Here is a 24,266-nt window from a genome sequence, read left to right on the forward strand (position 1 = left end):
TCCGCTCCCCCATCCCTCTGTCTAGGTGTGACTGCAAGTTGGGGGCTATGCATCAGTAGATAGGGTGTTTATGGGGTAAATGGAACAAATTAATAATATTAATATAATATCAAGGGGGGTAATTAGCATGAGTGCGGGGGAGGGGGTAATTAGCGTGAGTGCGGGGGAGGGGGGGATAGTTAATGTGTGTGACGCTGCATGCCGCCTCCCCCACCCCCCACAACCGCACGTTGGGGGAACAGACCCAACGGGTCTGCACTTGGTCTAGTATCTATCTATTTATTTACATATAAAACTGTGTGCCTGTCGCCTGCTGTCCGGCTGCCGGCTGCCTTTCTTCGTTTTGATTTGTTCCATTGTGTGATGTCACAATGCCCAATGTTCACATATGTCCAATCGGAATGGATCCATTTACATATGCCTTTGCAGGAGCCCCAGCCCATGGTGAACGTTCCATTGTGTGATGTCACAAAGCCCAATGCTCAAAGACATTCTTGCCATAGAGGGAGTACAGGAAGGTTCACCAGACTGATTCCTGAGATATCAGGACTTTCATATGAAGAAAGACTGGATAGACTCGGCTTGTACTCGCTAGATTTTAGAAGATTGAGGGGGGATCTTATAGAAACCGATGTTGGGGAAGTCCAGAACAAGGGGTCACAGTTTAAGGATAAGGGGGAAATCTTCTAGGACCGGGATGAGAACAACATTTTACACACAGAGAGTGGTGAATCTCTGGAATTCACAGCCACAGAAGGTAGTTGAGGCCTGTTCATTGGCTATATTTAAGAGGGAGTTAGATGTGGCCCTTGTGGCTAAAGGGATCAGGGGGTGTGGAGAGAAGGCAGGTACAGAATACTGAGTTGGATGATCAGCCATGATCATATTGAATGGCGGTGCAGGCTCGAAGGGACGAATGGCCTACTCCTGCACCTGATTTCTATGTTTCTAAGTTTCCCTCTTCTCACCCCTTTCCCTCTCCCACCCATCCCTCTCTTGCCCACCCCCCTTCACTCTCTACCCCTATCCCCTTCCCTCTCTCCCCCGTCCCCTTCCCCCTACCCATCTGACCCTCCCCACTCTTCCACCTCTCCCCCCTTCCACTATCCCTCTCCACTCTTTCCCCCCTCTCCCCCAACCTCTCTTTCCCCCCCCTCCCCTCCACACTCTTCCCCCTCCCTCCACACTCTCTTACCCCTCCCTCCTCCTCTCCGTCCCCATCCCTCCCCCCACATCTCTCTCCCTTCCCCATCCCTCTCCCCTCCCTCTCTCCCACTTCACTTCTCCCCCCCCTTCCCCCTTCACTCTCCCTCCCCACTCTTTCCCCTCTCTCCACCCACCCCTCTTCCCTTCCCTCCCTCCTCCCCTCCCTCCCCATCCCCCCACTCACCAACATCTCTCGCCCCATCCCCCTCTCCCCTCTCTCACCCCCTACCCCGCTCTCCCTTCCCTCCCAAATCTATCCCGGGTCCTCCTCCTACCTCCCCTCTTCTCACCCCCCCCCCCCTCCCCCTACCTGTGTGTTTGGGGGGTGGTTAATGTGAGTGTGATGCCTCAGCCACCCCCCCCCCCCCCCCCCCGCTGCAAACGCCGTTGGGGAAACAGACCACAGACTATTATATAAAAGTCTGTGGCTGCCGCCTGCCGTCCGTCCGTCCGTCCGGCTGCCTTTCTTCCTTTTGATTCGTTTCCATCGTGTGATGTCACAATGCCCAATACTCACAGATGTCCAATCGGAATGGATCCATTTACATGGACGGCTGCCGGCCGCCTTTCTTCCTTTGATTCCCTGCAACTCCAAAACCAGACGCAGAATCGCCGACATCTTTTCCATTTCGGTAGAGATTTCACTTTTCTTTCAAAGTATCCGCTCCTCATTACATTTTGTCGTGTTTAGGTACACATTTTTAATCAAATCCTTCTCCCCCCCCCAATATTTCAAAAATAAATTGGCTTCTCACCATAGAATCAGCCACAGCCCCAGCACATGGTGAATGTTCCATTGTGTGATGTCACAATGCCCAATGTTCACATATGTCCAATCGGAATGGATACATTTACATATGCCTTTGCAGGAGCCCCAGCCAATGGTGAACGTTCCATTGTGTGATGTCACAATGCCCAATGCTCATAGACACCGTAGCCATAGAAGGTTAACCAGACTGATTCCTGGGATGTCAGTACTTTCATATGAAGAAAGACTGGATAGACTCGGCTTTTACACACTAGAATTTAGAAGATTGAGGGGGGATCTTATAGAAACTTACAAAATTCTTAAGGGGTTTGACAGGCTAGATGCAGGAAGATTGTTCCAGATGTTGAGGAAGTCCAGAACAAGGGGTCACAGTTTAAGGATAAGGTGTCAATCTTTTAAGACCGAGATGAGAAAAACAGTTTTTTCACACAGAGAGTGGTGAATCTCTGGAATTCACTGGCACAGAAGGTAGTTGAGGCCAGTTCATTGGCTATATTTAAGAGGGAGTTAGATGTGGCCCTTGTGGCTAAAGGGATCAGGAGGTATGGAGAGAAGGCAGGTACAGGATACTGAGTTGGATGATCATATTGAATGGTGGTGCAGGCTCGAAGGGCTAAATGCCATAGAGGGAGTACAGAGAAGGTTCACCAGACTGATTCCTGGGATGTCAGGACTTTCATATGAAGAAAGACTGGATAGACTCGGCTTGTACTCGCTAGATTTTAGAAGATTGAGGGGGGATCTTATAGAAACTCCTGATTACATTTAGTCGTGTTTATGTACACATTTTTAATCAGATCCCTCCCCCCCCCCCCCCCCCCCCAGTATTTAAAAAAAAAAAACTGGCATCTCACCCATAGAAGCAGCCACAGCCCCAGCCCCTGGTGAACGTTCCATTGTGTGATGTCACAATGCCCAATGCTCGAAGACATTGTTGCCATAGAGGGAGTACAGAGAAGGTTCACCAGACTGATTCCTGGGATGTCAGGACTTTCATATGAAGAAAGACTGGATAGACTCGGCTTGTACACGCTAGAATTTAGAAGATTGAGGGGGGATCTTATAGAAACGTACAAAATTCTTTAGGGGTTGTACAGGCTAAATGCAGGAAGTTTGTTCCAGATGTTGGGGAAGTCCAGAACAAGGGGTCACAGTTTAAAGATAAGGGGGAAATCCTTTAGCACAGAGATGAGAAAAACATTTTTCACACAGAGAGTGGTGAGTCTCTGGAATTCTGTGCCACAGAAGGTAGTTGAGGCCAGTTCATTGGCTATATTTAAGAGGGAGTTAGATGTGGCCCTTGTGGCTAAAGGGATCAGTTTGTATGGAGAGATGGCAGGTATAGGATACTGAGTTGGATGATCATCCACGATCATATTTAATGGTGGTGCAGGCTCGTAGGGCCGAATGGCCTACTACTGCACTTAATTTCTATGGTTCTATGTTTCCCTCTCCTCAACCCTCTCCCTCTCCCACCCATCCCTCTCTCCCCCACCCCCCTTCCCTCTCTACGCCACCCCCTTCCCTTTCTCCACCAGCCCCCTTCCTCCTACCTCTCTGTACCTCTTCCATCACTCCCCTACCTCTCCTCCTCCCTCCCCACTCTTCCACCTCTCCCCTTCCCACTCCACTCTCCCTCCCCACTCTTTCCCTTCTCTCCCCCCCCACCCCCCTCCCCCTCCCTTCCTCCTCCTCCCCAACCTCCCCCCCCCCCCCCAACATCTCTCTCCCCCATCCCCCTCTCTCACCCCCCTACCCCCCGCTCTCCTTTCCCTCCCAAATCTGTCCCGTTTCCTCCTCCTCCACTCCCCTCCCTCCGCTCTTCTCACTTCCTCTCCCCCCACCTGTGTGTTTGGGCGGTGGTTAATGTGAGTGTGATGCCGCAGCCCCCCCCCCCCGCCAACCCCCTTTGGGGAACAGACCCAACGGGTCTGCACTTGGTTTAGTATATTACTAAAAGTCTGTTCTTGACCGGTTTTGGCCATCTGTGCTGCGATTTCCGAGAGAACGCCGCCACCTACGGCCGTCATTTTTGGCCACCTTGCTCAGAGCCCCCCTCCGCCGTTGATGAAAAATGACAGAGATATTAATGATTTCCCGTCGATGAAAAATGACAGAGATATTAATGATTTTACAAAATTCCCCATTCTCTCTGCTGCCCCCGCAGGCGGCAGGGGGGAGGGACTATAAAACCAGGAAGTGGTGTGCCTCAATCAGTGTTTGCAAGCTGGAGGAAGGCAGAGGGTCACGTTTCTCTGAGCTGTGAATAACACTGAACACATGTCTACTCAAATGTAAGTGTCCTTAGTGGTTCTAAAACGCTTGCAGAATGTGTCTATTGGTTCCAAAATGTTTGCAAAAAGTGTCTATTGGTTCTAAAATGTTTGCAAAAAGTTTCTCTTTTGGTTCTACAATGCTTGCAGAATGTGTCTGTTTTGGTTCTAAAATGTTTTTTTAGGTTCTCCCCTCCCTCTCTCTCCCCCCCCCCCCCCCCCCCCCTCCCCCTCCCCTCCTCCCCCCTCCCCCTCTCCCCCCCCCCTCTCTCCTCTCCCCCCTCTCCTCTTCTCTTCCCCCCCTCTCCTTCCCCCCCTCTCCTCTTCTCTCCCCCCTCTCCTTCCCCCCTCTCCTCTCCCCCCCTCTCCCCTTTCCCCCCCTCCTCTCCCCCCCTTCTCCTCTCCCCCCTTCCTCTGCTCCCCCCGCCCCTCCTCTCCTCTCCTCCATCTCCCCCCTCCTCTCATCTCCCCACCTCACCCCTCCCCCCCCCTCCCTCCCCCCCTCTCCTCCCCCCCTCTTCCCCCCTCTCTTCCCCCCCCATCTCCCCTCGCCCCCCTCTCCTCTTCCCCCTCTCCCCCCCCTCTCCTCTCCCCCCTCTCCTCTCCTCCTCTCCTCTCCTCTCCTCTCCTCCCCTCTCCTCCCCTCTCCCCTCCCCCTCTCCTCTCCTCTCCTCTCCTCTCCTCTCCTCCGCTCCCCCCTCTCTCCCCTCTTTTTCTTCCCCCCTCCCCTCCACCCCCCCTCCCCTAAACCCCCTCCCCCTCCACACACCCTTACCCCCTTCGCTCCACCCCCTCCCTGCTCCCCACCTCTCCCCCTCCCCTCTCAGCACACCCCTCTCTCTTCCCCTCTTTCCCCTCTTTCCCCTCCCCCCCCCCTCTTTCCCCCCCCCTCTTACCCCCCTCTCTTACCTTTCTCTCTCCCCCCCTCTCCCCCTCTCCCTCCTCCCCCCCTCTCTCCCCTCCCCACTCTCTCACTCCCTCTCTCCTCCATCCCCTCCCTCACCCTCCCTCCCCCCCCCCTCCCTCCCCTTCCTACCCTCTCCCCCCCTCTCCCCCTCCCTCTCCCCCCCTCCCTCCCCCCCCTCCCCCACCTCACCCCCCCTCTCAGCATCCCCTCTCTCTCTCCCCCTCACTCTCACCCTCTCTCTCTCCTCCCCTCCTCTCCCACCTTTCCCCCCTCACCCACCCCCCCCCCTTATCCTCCTCTCCCCCCCCTATCCCTCTTCCCCTTCCCTCTTTGTCCCTGTCCCCGTCTCTTCCCCTTCTCGCTCTGCCTTCACTCTCTACCCCCCCCCCCGCCCCCCACCCCCCGCTAGATGTGACTGCAAGTTGGGGGCTATGCGTCAGTAGATAGGGTGGATAGGGTAGATAGATTAGCGTGAGTGCAGGGAGTGGATAGTTAGTGTGTGTGCCACTGCGTGCCACCTCCTCCCCACCCCCCCCCCACAACCGCACGTTGGGGGAACAGACCCAACGGGTCTGCACTTGGTCTAGTTCTATATATTATTATGAATGCACTGCATTTCTGAACTTTTTGCTGTCTTATGATCTGTTCATGTGTCATCATTATGCAGCTTTATCATCCACCCATCCACTCCTACTCACTTGGTTCTACATATTGCATTCCAGCTCTTGCCCCACCACCGTCACCTTTTTTATACTGGCTATCCCCCCTCCACTTTTTCTTACACACTGAGGAAGGGTTTAATCCTGAAATGTCAACTGTCTGTTTCCCTCCACAGATACTGCTTGACCCGCTGAATTCTTCCAACACCTTGTTTATGAAGAAGGGTTTCGCCCCAAAATGTTGCCTATTTCCTTCGCTCCATAGATGCTGCCGTACCCGCTGAGTTTCTCCAGCATTTTTGTGTACCTTCGATTTTCCAGCATCTGCAGTTCCTTCTTAAACACCTTGTTTCATATCATTGATTCTGTTTATCCAATGAGCTGCTGAATGAAGAGAAGTAATATCCATAGTAAATGGATTTTAGGCTACCAATTTAGGCATCACAGTGGCGCAGCAGTAGAGCTGCTGCCTCACAGTGTCAGAGACCCGGGTTCGACCTCGACTGCGGGTGCTGTCAATATGGAGTTTGTATGTTTTCCCTGGGACAGCGCGTGTTTTCTCCGGGTGCTCTGATTTATTCCCACACTCCAATGACGTGCAGATTTGTAGGTTAATTGTCTTCTGTAAATTCCACCTAGTGTGTAGGATAGAACTAGTGTATGGGTGATCGTTTGTCGGCGCCGACTTGGTGAGTCGAAGGGGCTGTTTCCACGCTATATCTCTAAACTAAACTAAACTTGCAGGTAGGCCTGTTGAAGGATTGCTCATAGGAAGTCTAATCTAGCCCTATTATTTTATAGATTGGTATATTATTGAAGATATCTGAAAAGCCATGCAGGAGAAAGCTGCGTAGAAGTATATAGGCATTTGCTGAACTATTGGAGATGCCTATTAGATTAGATATTATACTTTATCATTGATTGCCAAGGTCACTTTAGAGTTTTGTAAGAGACAATAACACATCTCTCAGTTCACTTTGCACAAATGAATCAAACAATTTGTGAATGCTCGCTTCTCCTGAGCAAATTAGTATATAATGTTGGCAATAGATGCCAGTGTTCAGATTTAAAGAGCTCTGAGATTTTTAAACTGTGTGATGATATCCCTTATGTCCAGGGTTTCATTGGTTGATCTTGTATCCATTAGCAAACTACAAGACCAGTGAGCATCTGATGATAAGTAGAAAAGCTATTCCATTATTATCCATGTTGTACAGTATATGACCATGACAGAGGAAAATAAGTCCATGCACATCCTGTGGGGCATAATGTCCCTTTCTTCCCTAACCATCTAGGAGTGTCGCAGGAAGGCTCTTCTGAGCAATGATGCCAATTGTACAATGAATATCTTTACAAGTTTTATTGTTGTTGCTTATTTCACTAAGATAGTTCCTATCTTCGTGACAGTCCAAAATGAATATTACATTTCTATTAAACTAATTGACATAGGAAAATTAATCTAATTAGTTATTCTTTTGCAATGTTTCTCTTGTTGTTTTACTTGTCACACAGGTGGCTTGGTCCCCCAACGCAATATTTCACCACTGACCCATAGCCCCCGACTGTACAGGCGCAGCTCATTTCCCCTTATCCCTAGCACTCTCTCCTCCTCCTATTCATCCTCCCTCCTTTCCCCTCTCCTCCTCCCCTCACCAATCCCTCCCCCACCTCTCTCTCCCTCTCCTATCCCCTACCCCCAGTCACTCCCTCCCTCCATAACCTCTCTCTCCTCCCTACCCTATTCCTATCCCTCTATCCCGCATGTCCCCCACTCCTCACCTCCCCCTATCCCCCCACTATCCCTCCACACCTCCCCCACTGCCCTCCTCTCCCTCTATTCCCCACTCCCTGCCTCCCCACTCCCTCCTCCTCTACTCCCACCTCCTCTTCCTCGATTCCCCCTCCTCCCCCACTCTCACTCCTCACCTCCTGCCACTTTTCCCTCCTACCCTCCCCAATCCCTCCCTCACCTCTCCTTTCCCCTGCCCTCAGTCACTCCCCTCCTCCATCCATAACTCCTCTCCCTTCCCTACGCCCCTCCTCTCCCTCTATTGCCTCTCCTACCCCACACTCCCTCCTCAACTCACCAGGATCTCGAGGTTGCCGCTCCTCTCCCTTCTTGGGGGGAGAGTTTGGAGAAAAGACGGGGGAAGCCATGAGGGAGGGGGGTATCACGGGGGCGGGGGGCAAGAGAGAGCGAGGGGGACCAAAAGGGAAAGGGCTGGTGCTGCAGGACATTGCGATGGCGGTGCGTTTGGGACTCGCAGCGGGCGTTGGATGCTCTCCTCCGCCGGTTCAGACTTTCCGCTTTCCGTTTGGTGAAATCTCCGACTCGGGGCCGGGCCGCTTATGGCCCCTCGGAAAATTGTGTCCGGTTGGAGACCTCCGCCAGCCACCAACAGCATCCCTCGGCTTCAGTAAAGACATGATGGCGCAGGAAGGGGCAGACCGTCCTGGGGAGTGACAGGAGAAGAGACCAATCCGCGCGGCGCTGACTGGTAGGACACTGGCTGATCGATCTGCGCACATACGGTTTTTATGATTTTTGAACCTCTCGCTTTTACAATATACTACCAATCAGAACAAAACTTGTTGCACTCGCAGCACAGAACGGTGAGTGAGCTGACGAAAAATCGTAGCTCTATCGCATACTGTTTTTGTGCAAATAGAAAAAAAACGCAAACCGGAGGAGCACAAGATCAGAGTTTTAGTTATGTATAGATAGATAGATATCAAAAAGAACACTATAAACGTATGATAACGAACTTTAGTTCAATTTGACTAGTCTCTGTGTAAAATGAAACCAGAACACATTTGTAAATATTTCATACACAGAGACTATCACCTTTATATGAATGCTGATCTCTCAATTATATCCTTAATATATATATAAAAATGATTCAGTTGAAAAATGCTGTGTGTGGGAAGAAATGTTTAACATAATTAGACAATTTCATTAACTTTATCTCACACTGCATAATTTCAGTAATAATTAATTTAATTTGATATTAAATTTACATTGCAGTGGACCTGGTCAAATTGGAGCCAACAATAGATAACCTCAGACAGGGTGTTTCCCAGATAAGCCAATTGTTGGCGGGACAGTGGGATCCCAAGAGAGATGCATTGTTGCGAACTGCAGAACAGGTCAACCAAATATTAATGGAGAAAGAGGGGAGGGATGAGGGAGAAACATATTGTCTTGTAATTACTTGTGAATTTTCTATGTGGAAATTGAATGCTCACCGCCCTGCATTACAGCAGTGCCAACACATTACATTAATTCATTGCTGGAGAAAAGCATCCTGATTATTTTGAGAATGGTGTTGTCAAAACCACTGGCATTTACCTCATTATTCCATGAAACTGACAGCCACTGCAAGATTCACATATATGCCCTTTTTGACATGGAAATTCAAAAGATACTGTTTGTAATTTGTCATTAGGTTGTGATCTGATGCTGAATTCAACACGAAGTTCACCAAGAATGTGAAAACTTGGAATAATTCCCACTCTTTACTTTCCAAAAAACCTTGCACCGGGTCTGAAGAGTGAGAATAAATGATTTTTCCCTTGATTTTAATGAAGAGCACAGCTGAAAAATATAATTAACTTAAGAAAACATGCTTGGCTTATTGATTTAACAGAATATTTAAACGCTTACAAGACTTGTTTCTTTTGAAATCTTTGAAGACTTGTTCATTTAGATTTTGTGCGTTTTTAAGACTTTGATGCTTTGATTTATTTTAAAATCTATTTAATACTTTCAATGTTTTGAATATTTTTCAATATAATCATTCAAGAATATTCAGTTGTTTTTAAATGAATAAGGTATTGAAGTATATAAAATTGAGGGGCATGATCAGATTTTTGTTCTCAGGATGGAAAACTAGAGGGCATAGCTTTAAGGTGAGAAAAAAAGATGTGCAGGGCAAGTTTTTTTTTACACAATGGTCAGTGAGTACCTGGAATGTGCTGTGGAGGTGGTGGTTGAAGCAGATATGTTAATGGAATTTAAAAAATAGGCATATGGATATGCAGGTTATGGAGAGAGTTGGGTTTTGTGCAGGTAGATAAACGATAGTCTTGTCATCATGATCAGCACGGACATTGTTGACCAAAGGTCCTGTTCTTGAGCTGTGTAGAACAGTTCCAGTAAATTTTGCAATGATGAGTTGGCCTTCTGAGAGATGTTAAGATTTTATAAGTGAACTAGTTTGGGTCACTCCAAATGTCACCCTTTTTACATGTGCAATGTAATTTTGCCCAAGGTTTTGCAGCAAATGGCTTAAAATCTTCTTTGAAATTCATACTGGGAGAATGACTAAAAGGTAATGTTGTTGGCCTCAAAATCTCCAAAATGTGTTCTAACTTTCTTTACAATGTTGAAAATGTGTGTTAGAGAGCGAGACTGTTAAAAGCTTTGATTGTTAAGACTGCCAGTGCATATCAGAAGTAAGCAATACACTTCCATATTGAAGCTATTTTGATGGAACCAAGACCATAAAATATCTTCTGGGTAAGAGATTATTATATTTGCCCATTGTTGTTCCACCACTATGAAACAGGATATGGTTGTTGCTTTAGAATGCCTTAGCTGGTGAAGCAAAAGGAAACACAAAGGATGCCTTTTGTATGCATCATAAAAATGTCTGCGTTGTGTATGTGAAGCTAAAAGGCAGGGAGTGAAATGTTTCCATTGAATACCTTGGAAAAGTTTCCCTTATCCATCAAATTTAATATAACATTTAGTACCTGATTAGCAAGCCTGATCCATCTTAATGCTCTTCAACAGACGGAACAGCAGTTTCTTGATATCCAAATGTAACTAATCTTACTATCCTCCATGTCTATCTAGTTGTGAACACCAAATCATCCTCTGCGATAATCTTCAACACTGGTGCTCCGCAAAAATGCATTCTCAGCCCCCTTCTTTATTCTTTATCACACCCACGACTGTGCAGCCACTTACAAATCTAATTCAATTTATAATTTTGCAGATGACACCACCATTGTGATGTCAATAATGATGATGGAGCATAAGAAGATTAAGAACTTTGTGACCTGGTGTAAAGACAACAACATTTCTATCGATATCAGCAAGGCAAAGGAGATAGTGTTTGACTTCAGGAAGTGAAATGGTACACGATGGCGCCGGAGTAGAGATGGTTGAAAGCTTCAAATTCCTAGGAGTAAATATCACCAACAACTTCTCCTGGACCACCCGTATTGAAGCAATGGCCAAGAAAGCACACCAACAACTCTATTTCCTTAGAAGTTTGGTATGTTCCCAACAACTCTCATCAACTTCTACAGATGCGCCAAAGGAAGCGTCATGCATGGTTTGGGAACAGCTCCATCCAAGGCCGCAAGAAATTGCAGAGAATTGTGGACGCAACCCAGACCATCACACAAACCAATCTCCATTCCATTGACACCATTTATACCTCTTGCTGCCTCGGCAAGGCCACCAGCATAATCAAAAGGGAGTGGCACCCTGGCCACTCCCTCTTCTACCCTCTCCCATTGGACAAAAGATATAGAAGTGTGAAAACACACACCTCCAGATTTAGGGACAGTTCCCAGTTGCTATCAGGCAACTGAACAATCCAACTACTACTATCTACCTCATTGGAGACCCTTGGACTATCTTTGATTGGACTTTACTGGCGTTATCTTGTACTAAACATTAATAACGTTATTCCCTTTATCATGTAACTGTACACTGTAAATGGCTTGATCGTAAGCATGTATTGTCTTTCTGCTGACTGATTAGCACGCAATAAGCTTTTCACTGTACCTCGGTACATGTGACAATAAACTAAACTCAAAGCATAAAAAGCTTCCTTTTTATTCTTGACCAAATTTATAACCTCTCATTATCCAAGGTTCGCTTGCCTTGCCATAGTTGTTCCTCATTAGTGAAAGATGCAAGTGCTTAACTGTGCTCAGATGGTCTTTAAACAATTCCCACATATCAGATGTGGACTTGCCAAATAACAGCTGCTCCCAATTTTCGTTCCCTAACTCTTGCCGAATAATGTTGTAATTCGCCCTCCCCCAATTTAGTGCTTTCCCTAAGGTCCAACTTCTCCAAACTATATTAACATTTCAGTTGTGATTTCTGTCCCCAAAATATACTAGTCACCTGTCCACGGTTGTTTCTCTGTACAAAGTCCAATCTGGTCCCTCCACTGGACTATCCCCTTTTGGATACATCTAACAGATTCTGCCCTGTCTAAGTATCTTGCACTGAGGAAGTGATTATCAGTATTGAACAAGTTAACATCTTCCAGTATGACAACCCAGTGGCTTTTACATTTTACCATCATTTGTCTTCATATATCTGTTCCTCTACATCCTATTGGGAATGACTGCACCTTTCTTATTTTTGAGTTCTACTTTTATTGCCTCAGTGCACAAACCCTCCAGCATGTCTTCTCCAAGCTCGCACCCCTCATTTTTCAAACCATCAGAATAGGATTGAAAGTCCTGGGCATGTGTGCTTGCAGGAGGAGGAGGGTGGAGATCAAAGACCGTTGATAATGGTTTGGATGAAATAAAGGTTAGATCTGAAGCTGCAATGATTTGGGGAAGGGAATAGTAGGCCATGGTAAATAAAAGGTTGGAGAGTTGGTGAGAAGAGAGTAGAGGCCAAAATTGGATGGAGGTTGTTAACCAGAATGGGGGAATGAGGAAGAGATTAAAGGCAGGGGATGGAGATCAACTATGAAAACTAGTTGGTGGAATCATATAATATAAAACAGAATTGAAAACATATGGCATCACCCATGTGCTGAGAATAGGATGGTTATCTGCCCTTGTGCCATCTCCGTTCATAAGAACAGAGAACCAACAAAGTTGAAGATTGCTCTGTAAGAAGCCAAATGCACAGAATTAGGTATTTTTCTAATCTCTTGCTCTAAATTGCCTGGCTGTTTATACTTTACAATATTATTGATAGAATATAGCTTCTATTCTGGTTTGTGGCAATCAATTTTCACACTCATTATTTTCTAAATTGACCTTTTTATTTACGTTGCTGCACAATATTTGCAAGGCCTGATGCTGAAATTTCTTCCTTTCCTGAATTGCTATGACTGTAATGTGATCTGCAGGATTGATTTCATTGTGCTCTATATTCATCAAAGGAATGTACATAAGGTGCTGTCTCAAAAAGGCAGTTAATACCATCACCACAAAACTCTGGCCACACTCTCATCTTGAAACTGCCATTGGGAAGAAGGTACAGGGGCTTAAACCATGACCTCCAGGTTTAAGAACAGCTTCTTCCTGGCAGTCATCGGACTTTAGAACACTGCGATACTAGTCATAATACAACCTCAGCAGCTATGAACTATTATGGTCTTTGTTTTGGTTGCAATATATACTTTGGATTTGCGCTAGGTCTGATTTCATAATGCCGATTGTTATATATTTATTTGTGAGATTGCATTGATGGGCCTATAACCTACAGCATAAGAATTTCATTGTCCTATTCCCATTACATAAGATAATGAATCACTCTTGACTCTGGGTAAGTTGCATTGAGGATGGACTACTTCTTCAAAGCCTATCTGAATTCCATTCCCTCACCAATACAGTTTTGATGTAGTACAGATAGATAATTACTTTTTAACACAAGCAAGTCCAGATTAATACTTTTTAACGCAAGCAATTACACCTCCTTGGTGCACAGGTTGGGTTTTGGAAGTAATATTTTGCGTTTAAAATATTGACAAAAATATTACCATTCGCTGATGTGAAAAGTCTTTCAGGCGAATGACAAAGAGCAGGCCAAGCTTTTCTAATAAGCCCTTTGATTGCAGATGCTCCCCGACATGAAGAATAAACTTTTTGTCACACTGCGCTTTTGTAAAGTGTTATGATTCTTGCATTCTTGCATGTTTCTGACTGAAATAATCCAATGGTTTATGTATGCATGGTTTCCTCTCTTGTAAATTAGGTGTTTCTTTTAGGTTTTCTAATCAGTGTTTGAAATTGTGTGGGCCAATTACACTTTGACAGAATGTGAATGTCTGGTTCTCTTTACTTGTGACCAAGAACATGTTATCTGGTCTTAAATGTTAAGGCATTTGTTGATAAGAATTTTCGATAAAGTCTGATCTCATTTGTATTGTAAATCTTTTCTGGTTGCAATTTTTCTTTCATTGCAACTGTGAACAACTAACTTGCCTTATTTACAAGTACATTGATACATCTGTACAGAAAGCAGGAATTCCAGGATTTTCGGGCTGCTTGGAGCATACAAGCATGATCTGGCACCAGATCCAAGCAGCTAAGAAGGACAAAAGAGACCTACATGTGATCTTCCTCGATCTGGCCAATGCATTTGGTTCAGTTCCCCATGAACTCCTTTGGGAATCTTTTGCCTTTTTCCATGTACCAGAGCTCATCACCACACTGGTCAAGAGCTATTTCCAAGACCTGCAGCTGTGCTTCACAACAGCTGACTTCAGTACAACATGGCAGCGCTTGGAAGTAGGCATCATGGCAGGCTGCACAGTCTCACCCTTGGCCTTTACAATGGCCATGGAAGTCATCATCAGGGCCTCAAAATGGGTGGTGGGCGGTGAGCGAACAAGGGCTGGGCTCCGTCTGCCACCCATCAGGGCATACATGGACGACATGACAACACTAACCACTACTGCAGCATGCACCAAGCGGCTACTTGGAAAGCTGCAGGAGAACATCAAGTGGGCCCGAATGAAAATTAAACCAAGTAAATCTCGAAGCATTTCCATAGTCAAGGGGGTGCTTAGAGACACAAGGTTCTGTATCGGTGACGACCCAATACCAACAGTGTCTGAACAGCCAGTTAAAAGCCTGGGCAGATGGTACAACGCAAGTCTCAAGGACAAAGAGCAGGTGCAACAACTAAGGCAAGAAATTGTCAGCGGCCTGAAGAACATCAATCAGACCCTACTGCCTGGGAAACTGAAGCTCTGGTGCCTACAGTTTGGACTCCTTCCTCGGACGATGTGGCCACTGACCGTTTATGAAGCCCCAATAACAACTGTGGAGAAGATGGAGCGAACCATAACTTCATACGCGAAGAAATGGCTCGGGGTCCCACGATGTCTAACTAACATCGGCCTATATGGCAAAGGGGTCCTGGAACTACCTCTCACTAGTCTAACAGAGGAATACAAGTGTTCTAAAGTAAGACTTCAGATGACACTGAGGGACTCTAGAGACAAGACCATCAGTGCTGTTGCGCCACCCCTAGTAACTGGCCGGAAGTGGACACCATCTGATGCAGTACAGCAAGCTTCATCAGCCCTGAGGCACAAAGACATCGTGGGGCAAGTCCAGCAGGGAAGAGGAGGCTTTGGCCTTACGACAAGTAAACCAACTTGGCGAAAGGCCACAACATCAGAGCGGAGGACATTGGTGGTCGAGGAGGTGCGGCGACAGGAGGAGGCCGCAAGAAGTGCAAAGGCGGTCTCTCTTGCCAAACAGGGGCAATGGATGCAGTGGGAAGGTGTGGAGCGGAGGAAGATCAGCTGGAAAGAACTATGGGAAGTGGAAGCAAGCAAGATCAGCTTCATCATCAGAGCGACTTATGATGTGCTTCCAACACCAAAGAACCTCCAGCAGTGGTACGGCGAGGATCCAACCTGTGCCCTCTGCCCAACTCCAGCAACCCTGAAACACATCATGGTAGGCTGCAAGACCAGCCTCACGCAAGGGAGATACACGTGGCGGCATAATCAGGTACTAAAAAGCCTGGCATCAGCCCTTGAGAACAGGCGGTGTGCGACCAACTCCTTGCCTCCGAGAGCAAGCAACCCCCCCCGCCTAAGGGCAACAACCTTTGTCCGAGAAGGACAGAAAACATCTAAACATCCTTCCACCAGATCAGAAGAAGGAAACCTATGCAGGGCCCGTGACTGGAGGATGCTGGCGGACATCGGCCGACAACTAGTTTTTCCACCTGAAATTGCTTCCACCACCCTCAGGCCAGACTTGGTGTTCTGGTCCCCTTCACAGAAGACTGCTTACATCATAGAGCTCACAGTTCCATGGGAGAACTGTGTTGAGGAGGCCTATGAGCGTAAGAAGCTGCGCTACGCAGAGCTTGCAGCAGAGGCAACGCAGCGTGGCTGGAACACCAAAGTCTATCCAGTTGAAGTGGGATGCAGAGGATTTGTTGCGTCATCTACAATCAGACTGCTGAAGGAGCTTGGAATCCACGGTCAGGCTCTGCGGAAGACCATAAGATCACTCTCAGAGGCGGCTGAAATAAGCAGCCGGTGGATTTGGCTCAAGCGGAAAGACCCATGCTGGGCCCCAAGTACGTCAGGGTGAATCTTTGGGATGGTTTGACACGGGACACACGCTGAGGGCTGATCATCCTGCAGCGGGCCGCCCTTGTGGAGGGTGTATAGTGTTAAAAGGCCGAAACACCCAGTGATGCAAGGGTACACTACTGATGATGTGTCCTGTGCCCAACTATCCTGAAGGTTACACAGGCCAAGATATGTGTATCACCCCCCCCCCCCCCACCGATGTTGAGCGTCTACCACTCTCAACAATCAACGGATGTCGTGAAATGCTCCCCACCTATTGGCACAAGGGACTTTTAACATCTAGTCCTGTGTATTTGATTCTTCTTCCCTTGAATGTAGATTTCATAATGCCATGTTTTTAAACTTAGTTATGCAGTCGATGGCTAATATTATCCACCATTCATAGTTGTTTTTTAATGCAGTAAACTATATATGCTGTACATACAATGTCTGTTTTGTTTCAAAAATCAAAAACTGTCAGCTTGCAACATCTGTGGAGAAAGTTGAGTTGAAGTTTTACGTTGAGAAAAGGAGGCTGACCTGAAATATTAACACTGTTATTGGATATTGCTTGACCTGCTGAGTATTTCTAGTATAGTTTTGATACAGTGCAGAAACAGGCCCTTCTTCCCACCGGGTCCACGCCGACCAGCGATCCCCACATATTAACACAATCCTACACACATTAGGAACAATTTTTACATTTACCAAGCCAATTTACATACATACCTGCACGTCTTCGGAGTGTGGGAGGAAACCTAAGATCTTGGAGAAAACCCACGCAGGACACGGGGAGAATGTACAAACTCCGTAAAGACAGCACCCGTAGTCGAGATCGAACCATAGTCTCCGGCGCTGCAAGCGCTGTAAGGCAGGAACTCTACCACTGCGCCACCATGCCACCCGTAGTCTGCTTTTATTTCAGATTTGCAGTTTTATATCCCTTTTAATTGTTTTCTCCCAATCCTTACCATTCTTTGTGACTTTTTCTTGCCACTTGAAATGCTAATCGGATTAGAAATCGGGCTGTCCATTCTTTTTTTGAAATTATGATCACTTTGTTCACTGATTGCATATTCTACAAATAATACTTTACAGGCCTTTTTCCTGTTCGAAACAATTTTTTTTCCCAGTGGTTAAAACTACACTTCTGCTCCAGAAGTGTCTGTGTTATAACCATGATTGAGCCACATGGTAATGAGAGATGTATATGTAACAGACGTTCAGAGGAGATACACGTGGAGGATTTTTTTCTCAATACAAACTGCAAAAACATACATTTTTAGTGTTAATCCAGTCAATAGTGCCATACTCAGTATTGTTCGCAACTAAGGGCAGCACAATGGCACAGCGGTAGAGTTGCTGCCTTACAGTGCCAGAGACCTGGGTTCAATCCTTACTGCTGGTGTTGTCTGTACGGAGTTTGTAAGTTCTCCCTGTGACCGTGTGGGTTTTATCCGAGTGCTCCGGTTTTCTCCCATACTCCAAAGATGTACAGGTTTGTAGGTTAATTGGCTTCTGCAAAGTATAAATTGTCCCAACTGTCTATGATAGTACTAGTGCATGGGATGATCACTGGTCGGCGAGGACTCGGTAGGGCCACACTGTTTCAACACTGTCTCTCCAAGGTCTAACCTAAACAAAGTGACGAAACCACTCGTGGCCCTGCTGGGGTGATTATCCCTTCTCTTGTTTTGAGGGCTGTACCCATCAGATTCTTCCACTCTTTGTCTGGCAGTGGAAGGACCCTAGACCAAGGTCCTCCCCTACAGAGCCTTCGCATGGCTGCACCAAGCTTCAGTGTGTCCTCAACATGTACTCCTGAAGTCTGTAGTGAGGCTGTCGGTAGCATTCCCAGGCGGATATCTCGCTGTGCTGGACAACCAACATGAATCAGGCATATACAATGGAAGCACATCTTATCTTCAATCCTTTGTTGAGGCAAGTTGGATCACACTGATATTCTCATAGTTTTTGAGGACAAAAGCCAGATTGCAAATCATTCTTTTTACCATATTATTGTGAGGATGGCTCTCCAGATGCACAAACCAGCCCACCGCCCACCCCAATCCAATTCAGATAACATTGGAATCAATTGTTGGTAGGTTTGGCCAAATGCATGTGAATATCTCACAATTATGTCAGATTCCAAATATCGATGGTTATCACCTGCGGCATTAGGGATGATGCTGGGTTTGCCAGTGACCACATTGACACTTGCAGTAGGGTGAACACGCATATATTTTATTCACAGTGGTAAGGAAGACTAGGACCACATGAGGATGCTGCTCCTCGCTGTCAGGGTGTATATACAGTAGCACTGACGATCTTGGGCTTGTCCCGGCGGTTCTCGTCTTTGAAAGAGGCAGATTTGGACATGAGGATGAAATATTTGGAAACATTACAAATCTTGTGACTGTTGAGTGAATGGCGGTGCTGTAATGACGGCGGCCCCTGCAGTCCATCTGTCCTTTTTTTAAATTTTTGTCCCGTTCAATGTGTAGTTTGCTGTGGTTTATATATTGTTTTTAACTGTGTATATGTGGGGGGGTGGGGGGGTGGGACTTTTAAATCTCTTCCCTGCATGTCGTTGGGGTCTAGCACTGTGAAGCGGCCTCCAACCGGAACGACCTGGGAGCTCCAGTCGCGGAGCCTGCGGACTTACCATGGCGGGGCTGGCCGGCCTCGGAGCGTGGGGACCTGTAGTGGTGCGCGGCTGCATCCAGACTTCGGGGCTTCAGAGGCTCCAGCTGCAGGCCTGTGGACGGTGACATCGGAAGCTCGCGGGTCCCTGGTGGGAGACCGCTTCTCGGGGCTCCCCCGGCGGCAGCTTCTCCCGCCCGAGTTTCGGGGCTGAGGACGACCCGGAGCGGGGCCTTACATCTTCGGCGGATTTAACAGCCGCGGGACTTGCCATCGCCCGCCAGGGTCCCCAACATTAAGACCCGGAGTGGGGCCTTACATCGCCTGGCGCAACTTTAACAGCCGCGGGATTTGCCATTGCCCACCGGAGGCCCCAACATTAAGACCCGGAGCAGGGCCTTACACACCGGCGCGAACTTACCATTACCCGCCGGCGGCTTTGACATCAGGAGAGCAGGGGAGAGACAAGACTTTGCCTTCCATCACAGTGAGGAGGAGATTCGCTGTGATGGATGTCTGTGTGAATTGAGTTGGTTGTGTGTCTTGTAAAATTGTTTCTTTTTGTTGTATGGCTGAAGAAACAAAAGTTCCTAACGGAAAAATAAAGTTAATTGAATTGAATTAAATGGGACTTGGTTTAGTTTTAGTTTGGAGATACAGCGCGGAAACAGTCCCTTCAGCCCACTGAGCCCACGCCAACCAGCGATCCCTGTACATTAACATTATCCTACAAACACTGGGGACAATTTACATTTATACCATGCCAAATAACCTACAAACCCGTACATATTCAGAGTTTCGGAGGAAACCCACGCAGGTCATGGGGAGAACGTACAAAGTCTGTACAGACAAGCACCTGGATCTTTGGTGCGGAATGGCAGCAACTCTACCGCTGCACCACCATGCCACCCTGTGTGAGCAGCATTTTTGGATGACCTCAGCTTTATTTAAGGTGATAGTTTGGGTTTTTGCCAGAAGAGTAATGGAATGGTTGTATTTGGAAGTAACAAAAGTGAGGAAGAAGATTTCAGAAGCAAATTGATTGCGCTATTGCAGCATAATGAAGCAAAGAAACACGCAGTGCAATGAAGTATAATCAGAACCTTAAGTGGTGGGGGATAGGATAAACATTAGAATAAATCATCATTGACTTGAACACCTGTTTAAATCATGAGGCTTAATGTGCCTATAATAAATAGTTGAATATTCTGCATTTCAAAGGAAGAATAGTATTGAGATCCTCATTGCATCATCATATCTAGTACACATCACCTTGAAGAGTGATGTTTTAACATGTAATTGCAGTGAAATGGTGGCATAAATGCAGTAAATGGGAATTGGCAGACAGTTCAGGACATTAGTAATAATTTATTTAATAGGTACATTCGTCATTATGATGGCTGCCTTTACAATATCAGTGGCACAGCATGATCTTAGACTAAAACTGGTCAGTGAGTTTCTGCGAGTCACCACTCAAAGACATATGACCCAAGGGATAGCCAAAGTAACAAAGATGGCGAGCCTTCAAATGTGTATGGGTGCAAATTGCATCCAGCTTGTAAGATGCGATATTTCAGATCTGTATTTTCATCAGGACATTTCATTACAGATGTGAAACACTATTTCCACAACCTACTGCCCAACATGTCAAGAATTCTAATGCTTTTTGATTTATATTTTGGATTTTGAGCAATGTATTTCCTTTGATGAGTAGGTTAGGTGAAATAATTATCATCTGGGAGAACCCTGATGCACCTTTTCAAAAATTGCTAAGTAATATGTCACTATTTGAAGCTAGATGGAGCATAAGATTATTTCACTTATCTAACATTTGAAATAACTCGGTTTGCAAAATTATTTCTCCTTTGCCCGTGGCATCTAATTTTGTCTCCTGTTGCACTAACCCACAATGAATGCTGCTATGGAACTGTATGACTGAATTGCTAAAATGCAGGAGGAAGGCAGTTATCATTTTACAAGGTTAATCCAGTTAACCCCAAGGAACCATAGATGCTGATTTACAAAAAAAAGACACAAAGTGTTGGAGTAACTCAACGGGTCAGGCAGCATCCCTGGAGAACATGAATAGGAAACATTTCAGATCAGTATCCTACAGACGGCTTGTGGAAGCGGGGAGAAAGCTAGTAGAGAAGTGGGTGTGGGACAATGCCAGGCAGGTGATAGATGGATAAGGTGAGGGGGTTTAATTGGCAGATTGATAGGCTAAGACCAGAGATGAAAAGCAGTAAAAAATCATTGAGATAAGGAGAGACGGGGTGTGAAATGTGAGGCCAGAGGCAGCAATATAGGATGGGGGGGGAGAAGGGGAAAGGGAAGTGGGGTGGTGGAAGAAATGGTTGGGCACTTGGGCAAGGGGGCAGAGAGGGGTGGGGTTAGAAAGAGGGGGCCAGGATCGGTTGGTTTGTTACCTTAAATTGGAGGATTCAACTTTCATACTGTTGGGCTGTAAGCTACCCAAGCAGAATATGAGGTGCTGAAATGGAGGGGGTCCATGATAGAAAGGTCCTCATGGGAGGGGAGTTAAAATGCTTAGCATCCAAGAGATTCAGCAGGGATTTGCGGACCAAGTACAAGTGTTTGGCGAAACGGTCGGCTGGTCTGTGCTTAGTCTCACTGATGTATTAAAGGCCACATCGGGAGCACCAAATTCAGTAGATGAGGTTAGGGTAGATGCATGTGAACCTCCGTCTTAGCTGGAAGGGCTTCTGGGGTCCCTGGATGGGTCTGCGAGAAGGTGTAGGAGGGTGCCTGCAGAGAAGTAAAAGTGACTCCCAGAAAGGAGAATGCATGAGAGCTATTAGTTTGTTTTGCAGATGTTGAGAAGAAACAAGAGGAAAAGCAAAACAGGAGGCATGTGTAGAAGAGATAACAACTTATGTCGTGTAAAGTGAGGAAGAAACCAAAAAAAATTATAAACTGAAAAGCCTAGCAAATAATAAATGAATGGTTTTAGTGAGGGTTTGGAGTGAACAAGCAAGAGTAGGTCTGTGTTTGTAATGTAAATTGGGGGTGGTCCGAGGGGACGGGGGGGGGGGGGGGGGGGGAGGGGGGGGGGGGGGGGGGGGGGGAGGGAGGGGGGGACCCGCGAATGGGCATCTTGGCCAGGCCCAGGAGCAAACCGACAGGGAGACCCCCCCCCCCCCCCCGGATTGGCCCTCCCCATCCTGCCCTGTGTTCAAACACCAGGATCGGGGATCAGAACTTGAGGAGCAGCCCCTTCAGATATTCGTACAGGGGCAGCAACCTCACACACTCCATATACATGTGGAACACGGTCTCTCTCTCTCTCTCTCTGTCTCTGTCTCTCTGTCTCTGTCTCTCCCTCTCTCCCCCTCTTTCCCTCTCTCCCTTTTATCTTTGAATGGATAAGAATTAATCAGACGTTGGGAATTGTCGCGCACTGGTATAGCAACACAATATTATTCAATATATTGGAGGTTATGGTGGTAGTTTGGTAGTTAATTTATTTAATTAGTAATTTAAAATCTTGGATTAACAATCCAGAGATGAGAGTTAATATCCTATAATGGATAGCTGTGGAATTTACATTCTGTTAATTAAATGATTTCACTTTTATGTATATTTTTTGTCATAGTGATGACTGATTGGTGGATTATAGTTGAAAGCTTGCCCGTTATATTGAAGCAGAATAAGGATAAAAACTTATGAATCAATCAGTGTCAACCTAGATTCTGATGTTGGTCATGGTAAAGACTTTAACAATTTGAATGACCTTTGCAACAACGCGAATGACCATTGCAAAATCATCACAAAATGGCCGGGGTTTACATCAAAAGTAGAGAAGCTGCCTAACGATTAAATAAGCAACAGCCTGACAATCATATTTCTCCCCAATGACACGCTTCATCATGTTGACTGGCAGTAGCATTGTGCTGAATGGCTTAGAATTGGTATTTCAAAACTGGATATTCTTAAAACACCTTGGGCCATCAGCACAACCTGTTTGATGAACAGCCAGACTTAAAAAAAGTTTCATCACCACTGCTCTCAGACTCCTGCATCAATTACCTCTTTCCCATCCCATTTCCTGAGGTGATGCCATGTGTTCTAAATTTTAACTGTACGTCATTTGCTTATTCTGCTATTGTACTTTAATATTCTTTTTTACTCAAATCTTGCAATGGCACAATTATGTACCATGTTGCTGTTTTTGCACTCATCATGTTTATTGTATTTACCATTACAAATGTATGCTGTTTACTCTGTTTCGTATGAAGCAGAAATGTCATCACATTGTGGTGTATATGATAAAAAGCTAATCTGTTACTTCATGTTAATTTGTTCCTTCATTCATATAACAATCAAGCAGAGAATCAGCCCAAGTATCATAGGACATATTTGGTGTAATACCATGCAAAACCCAATTTAAAGGTTTAGTAAAGAAACCATTGAGAATACAAAGGTAATAGAACTGGAACGTATCCCAATTGTTGTGTTTAAAATTTGATTCTCAAAATTACCTGCACTCCTAGCAGTAGCAGTGTAACATCTTCCTGGCAATATGGAAAATTGCCCAATTTCTGCAGTCAGCCGTAGAACATTGAAATCCCCAATTTTAGATAACTTCTATAAACATCTTCCACGGCCTCCCTCCCCTGCGTCATCCTCTCACCTCCATCATTCCCCCTCCCCCCTTACCCTACCTCCACTAAAAAATAGCTCCATAGTTGGTGTAAGTAAGTAATGTTCTTCTTCTTCTTCTTCTTTGGAGTTTTACGGCAGCCGGCATCCACAATGTTGCATTGCTGCCACCTTCTGGCTTCACTCCACAGTCCTCGTGTCTTTACTTTATATCCTTTTTATAAGGCCAGAGGCCCTCAAGAAATTAAACAACAAATTTACTCCTTTTCCTTCCCCTCCATACTCTAGAATGTTCTTTTCTGATATATCTGTCATTCCAATTTTCTTCATTTCATTGATCAAAACTCTTCTTTCTGTTGCATATCTTCTACATGCAACTAGAGCATGCTGAACTGTTTCCGGCTGATGGCATTCCTCACACAGCCCAGTAGGGTGTTTTCCCAACATTTTTAATGTGCTGTTCAGGTGGGTGTGTCCTATCCTCAATCTTGCTAATACTACCTGTTTTCTCTCCTGTTCCCCCCTCTTCTTGCTGTAATGCCCACTCTTTTTTGTAGCGAATAGAGGTGTCTCCCCTTTGTCTCCTGTTCCCAGTATTGTTGCCATTCCTGATTTATTTTCTTCCACACAATGTGTCTTCCTTCAGATTTGGATAATTGTAGGTTTACCTCTATGTTCTCTTTTTTAACGGCCTCTTTTGCTAATTTATCCACTTTTTCATTTCCTAGCACACCAATGTGTGCTGGGACCCACAACAAAGTCACGTCACTGCCCTTCCTTGTTACTTGGCTTAATAGTAGTAGAATTTCATACACTAGGTCAGGCCGCCTATGGGACGCACCAGACCCAATACTCTGGATTGCAGACAATGAG

General features: G+C 46.2%; 1 protein-coding gene across 1 annotated transcript in view; it reads left to right on the forward strand.

Annotated features, from left to right (window-relative positions):
* Positions 1-24,266, forward strand: part of ppfia2 (PTPRF interacting protein alpha 2) — a 281,508-nt gene that overhangs the window by 18,808 nt on the left and 238,434 nt on the right.

The sequence above is a fragment of the Leucoraja erinacea genome, chromosome 19 (assembly GCF_028641065.1).
Source record: "Leucoraja erinacea ecotype New England chromosome 19, Leri_hhj_1, whole genome shotgun sequence".
NCBI classification, from domain to species: Eukaryota; Metazoa; Chordata; class Chondrichthyes; order Rajiformes; family Rajidae; genus Leucoraja; species Leucoraja erinaceus.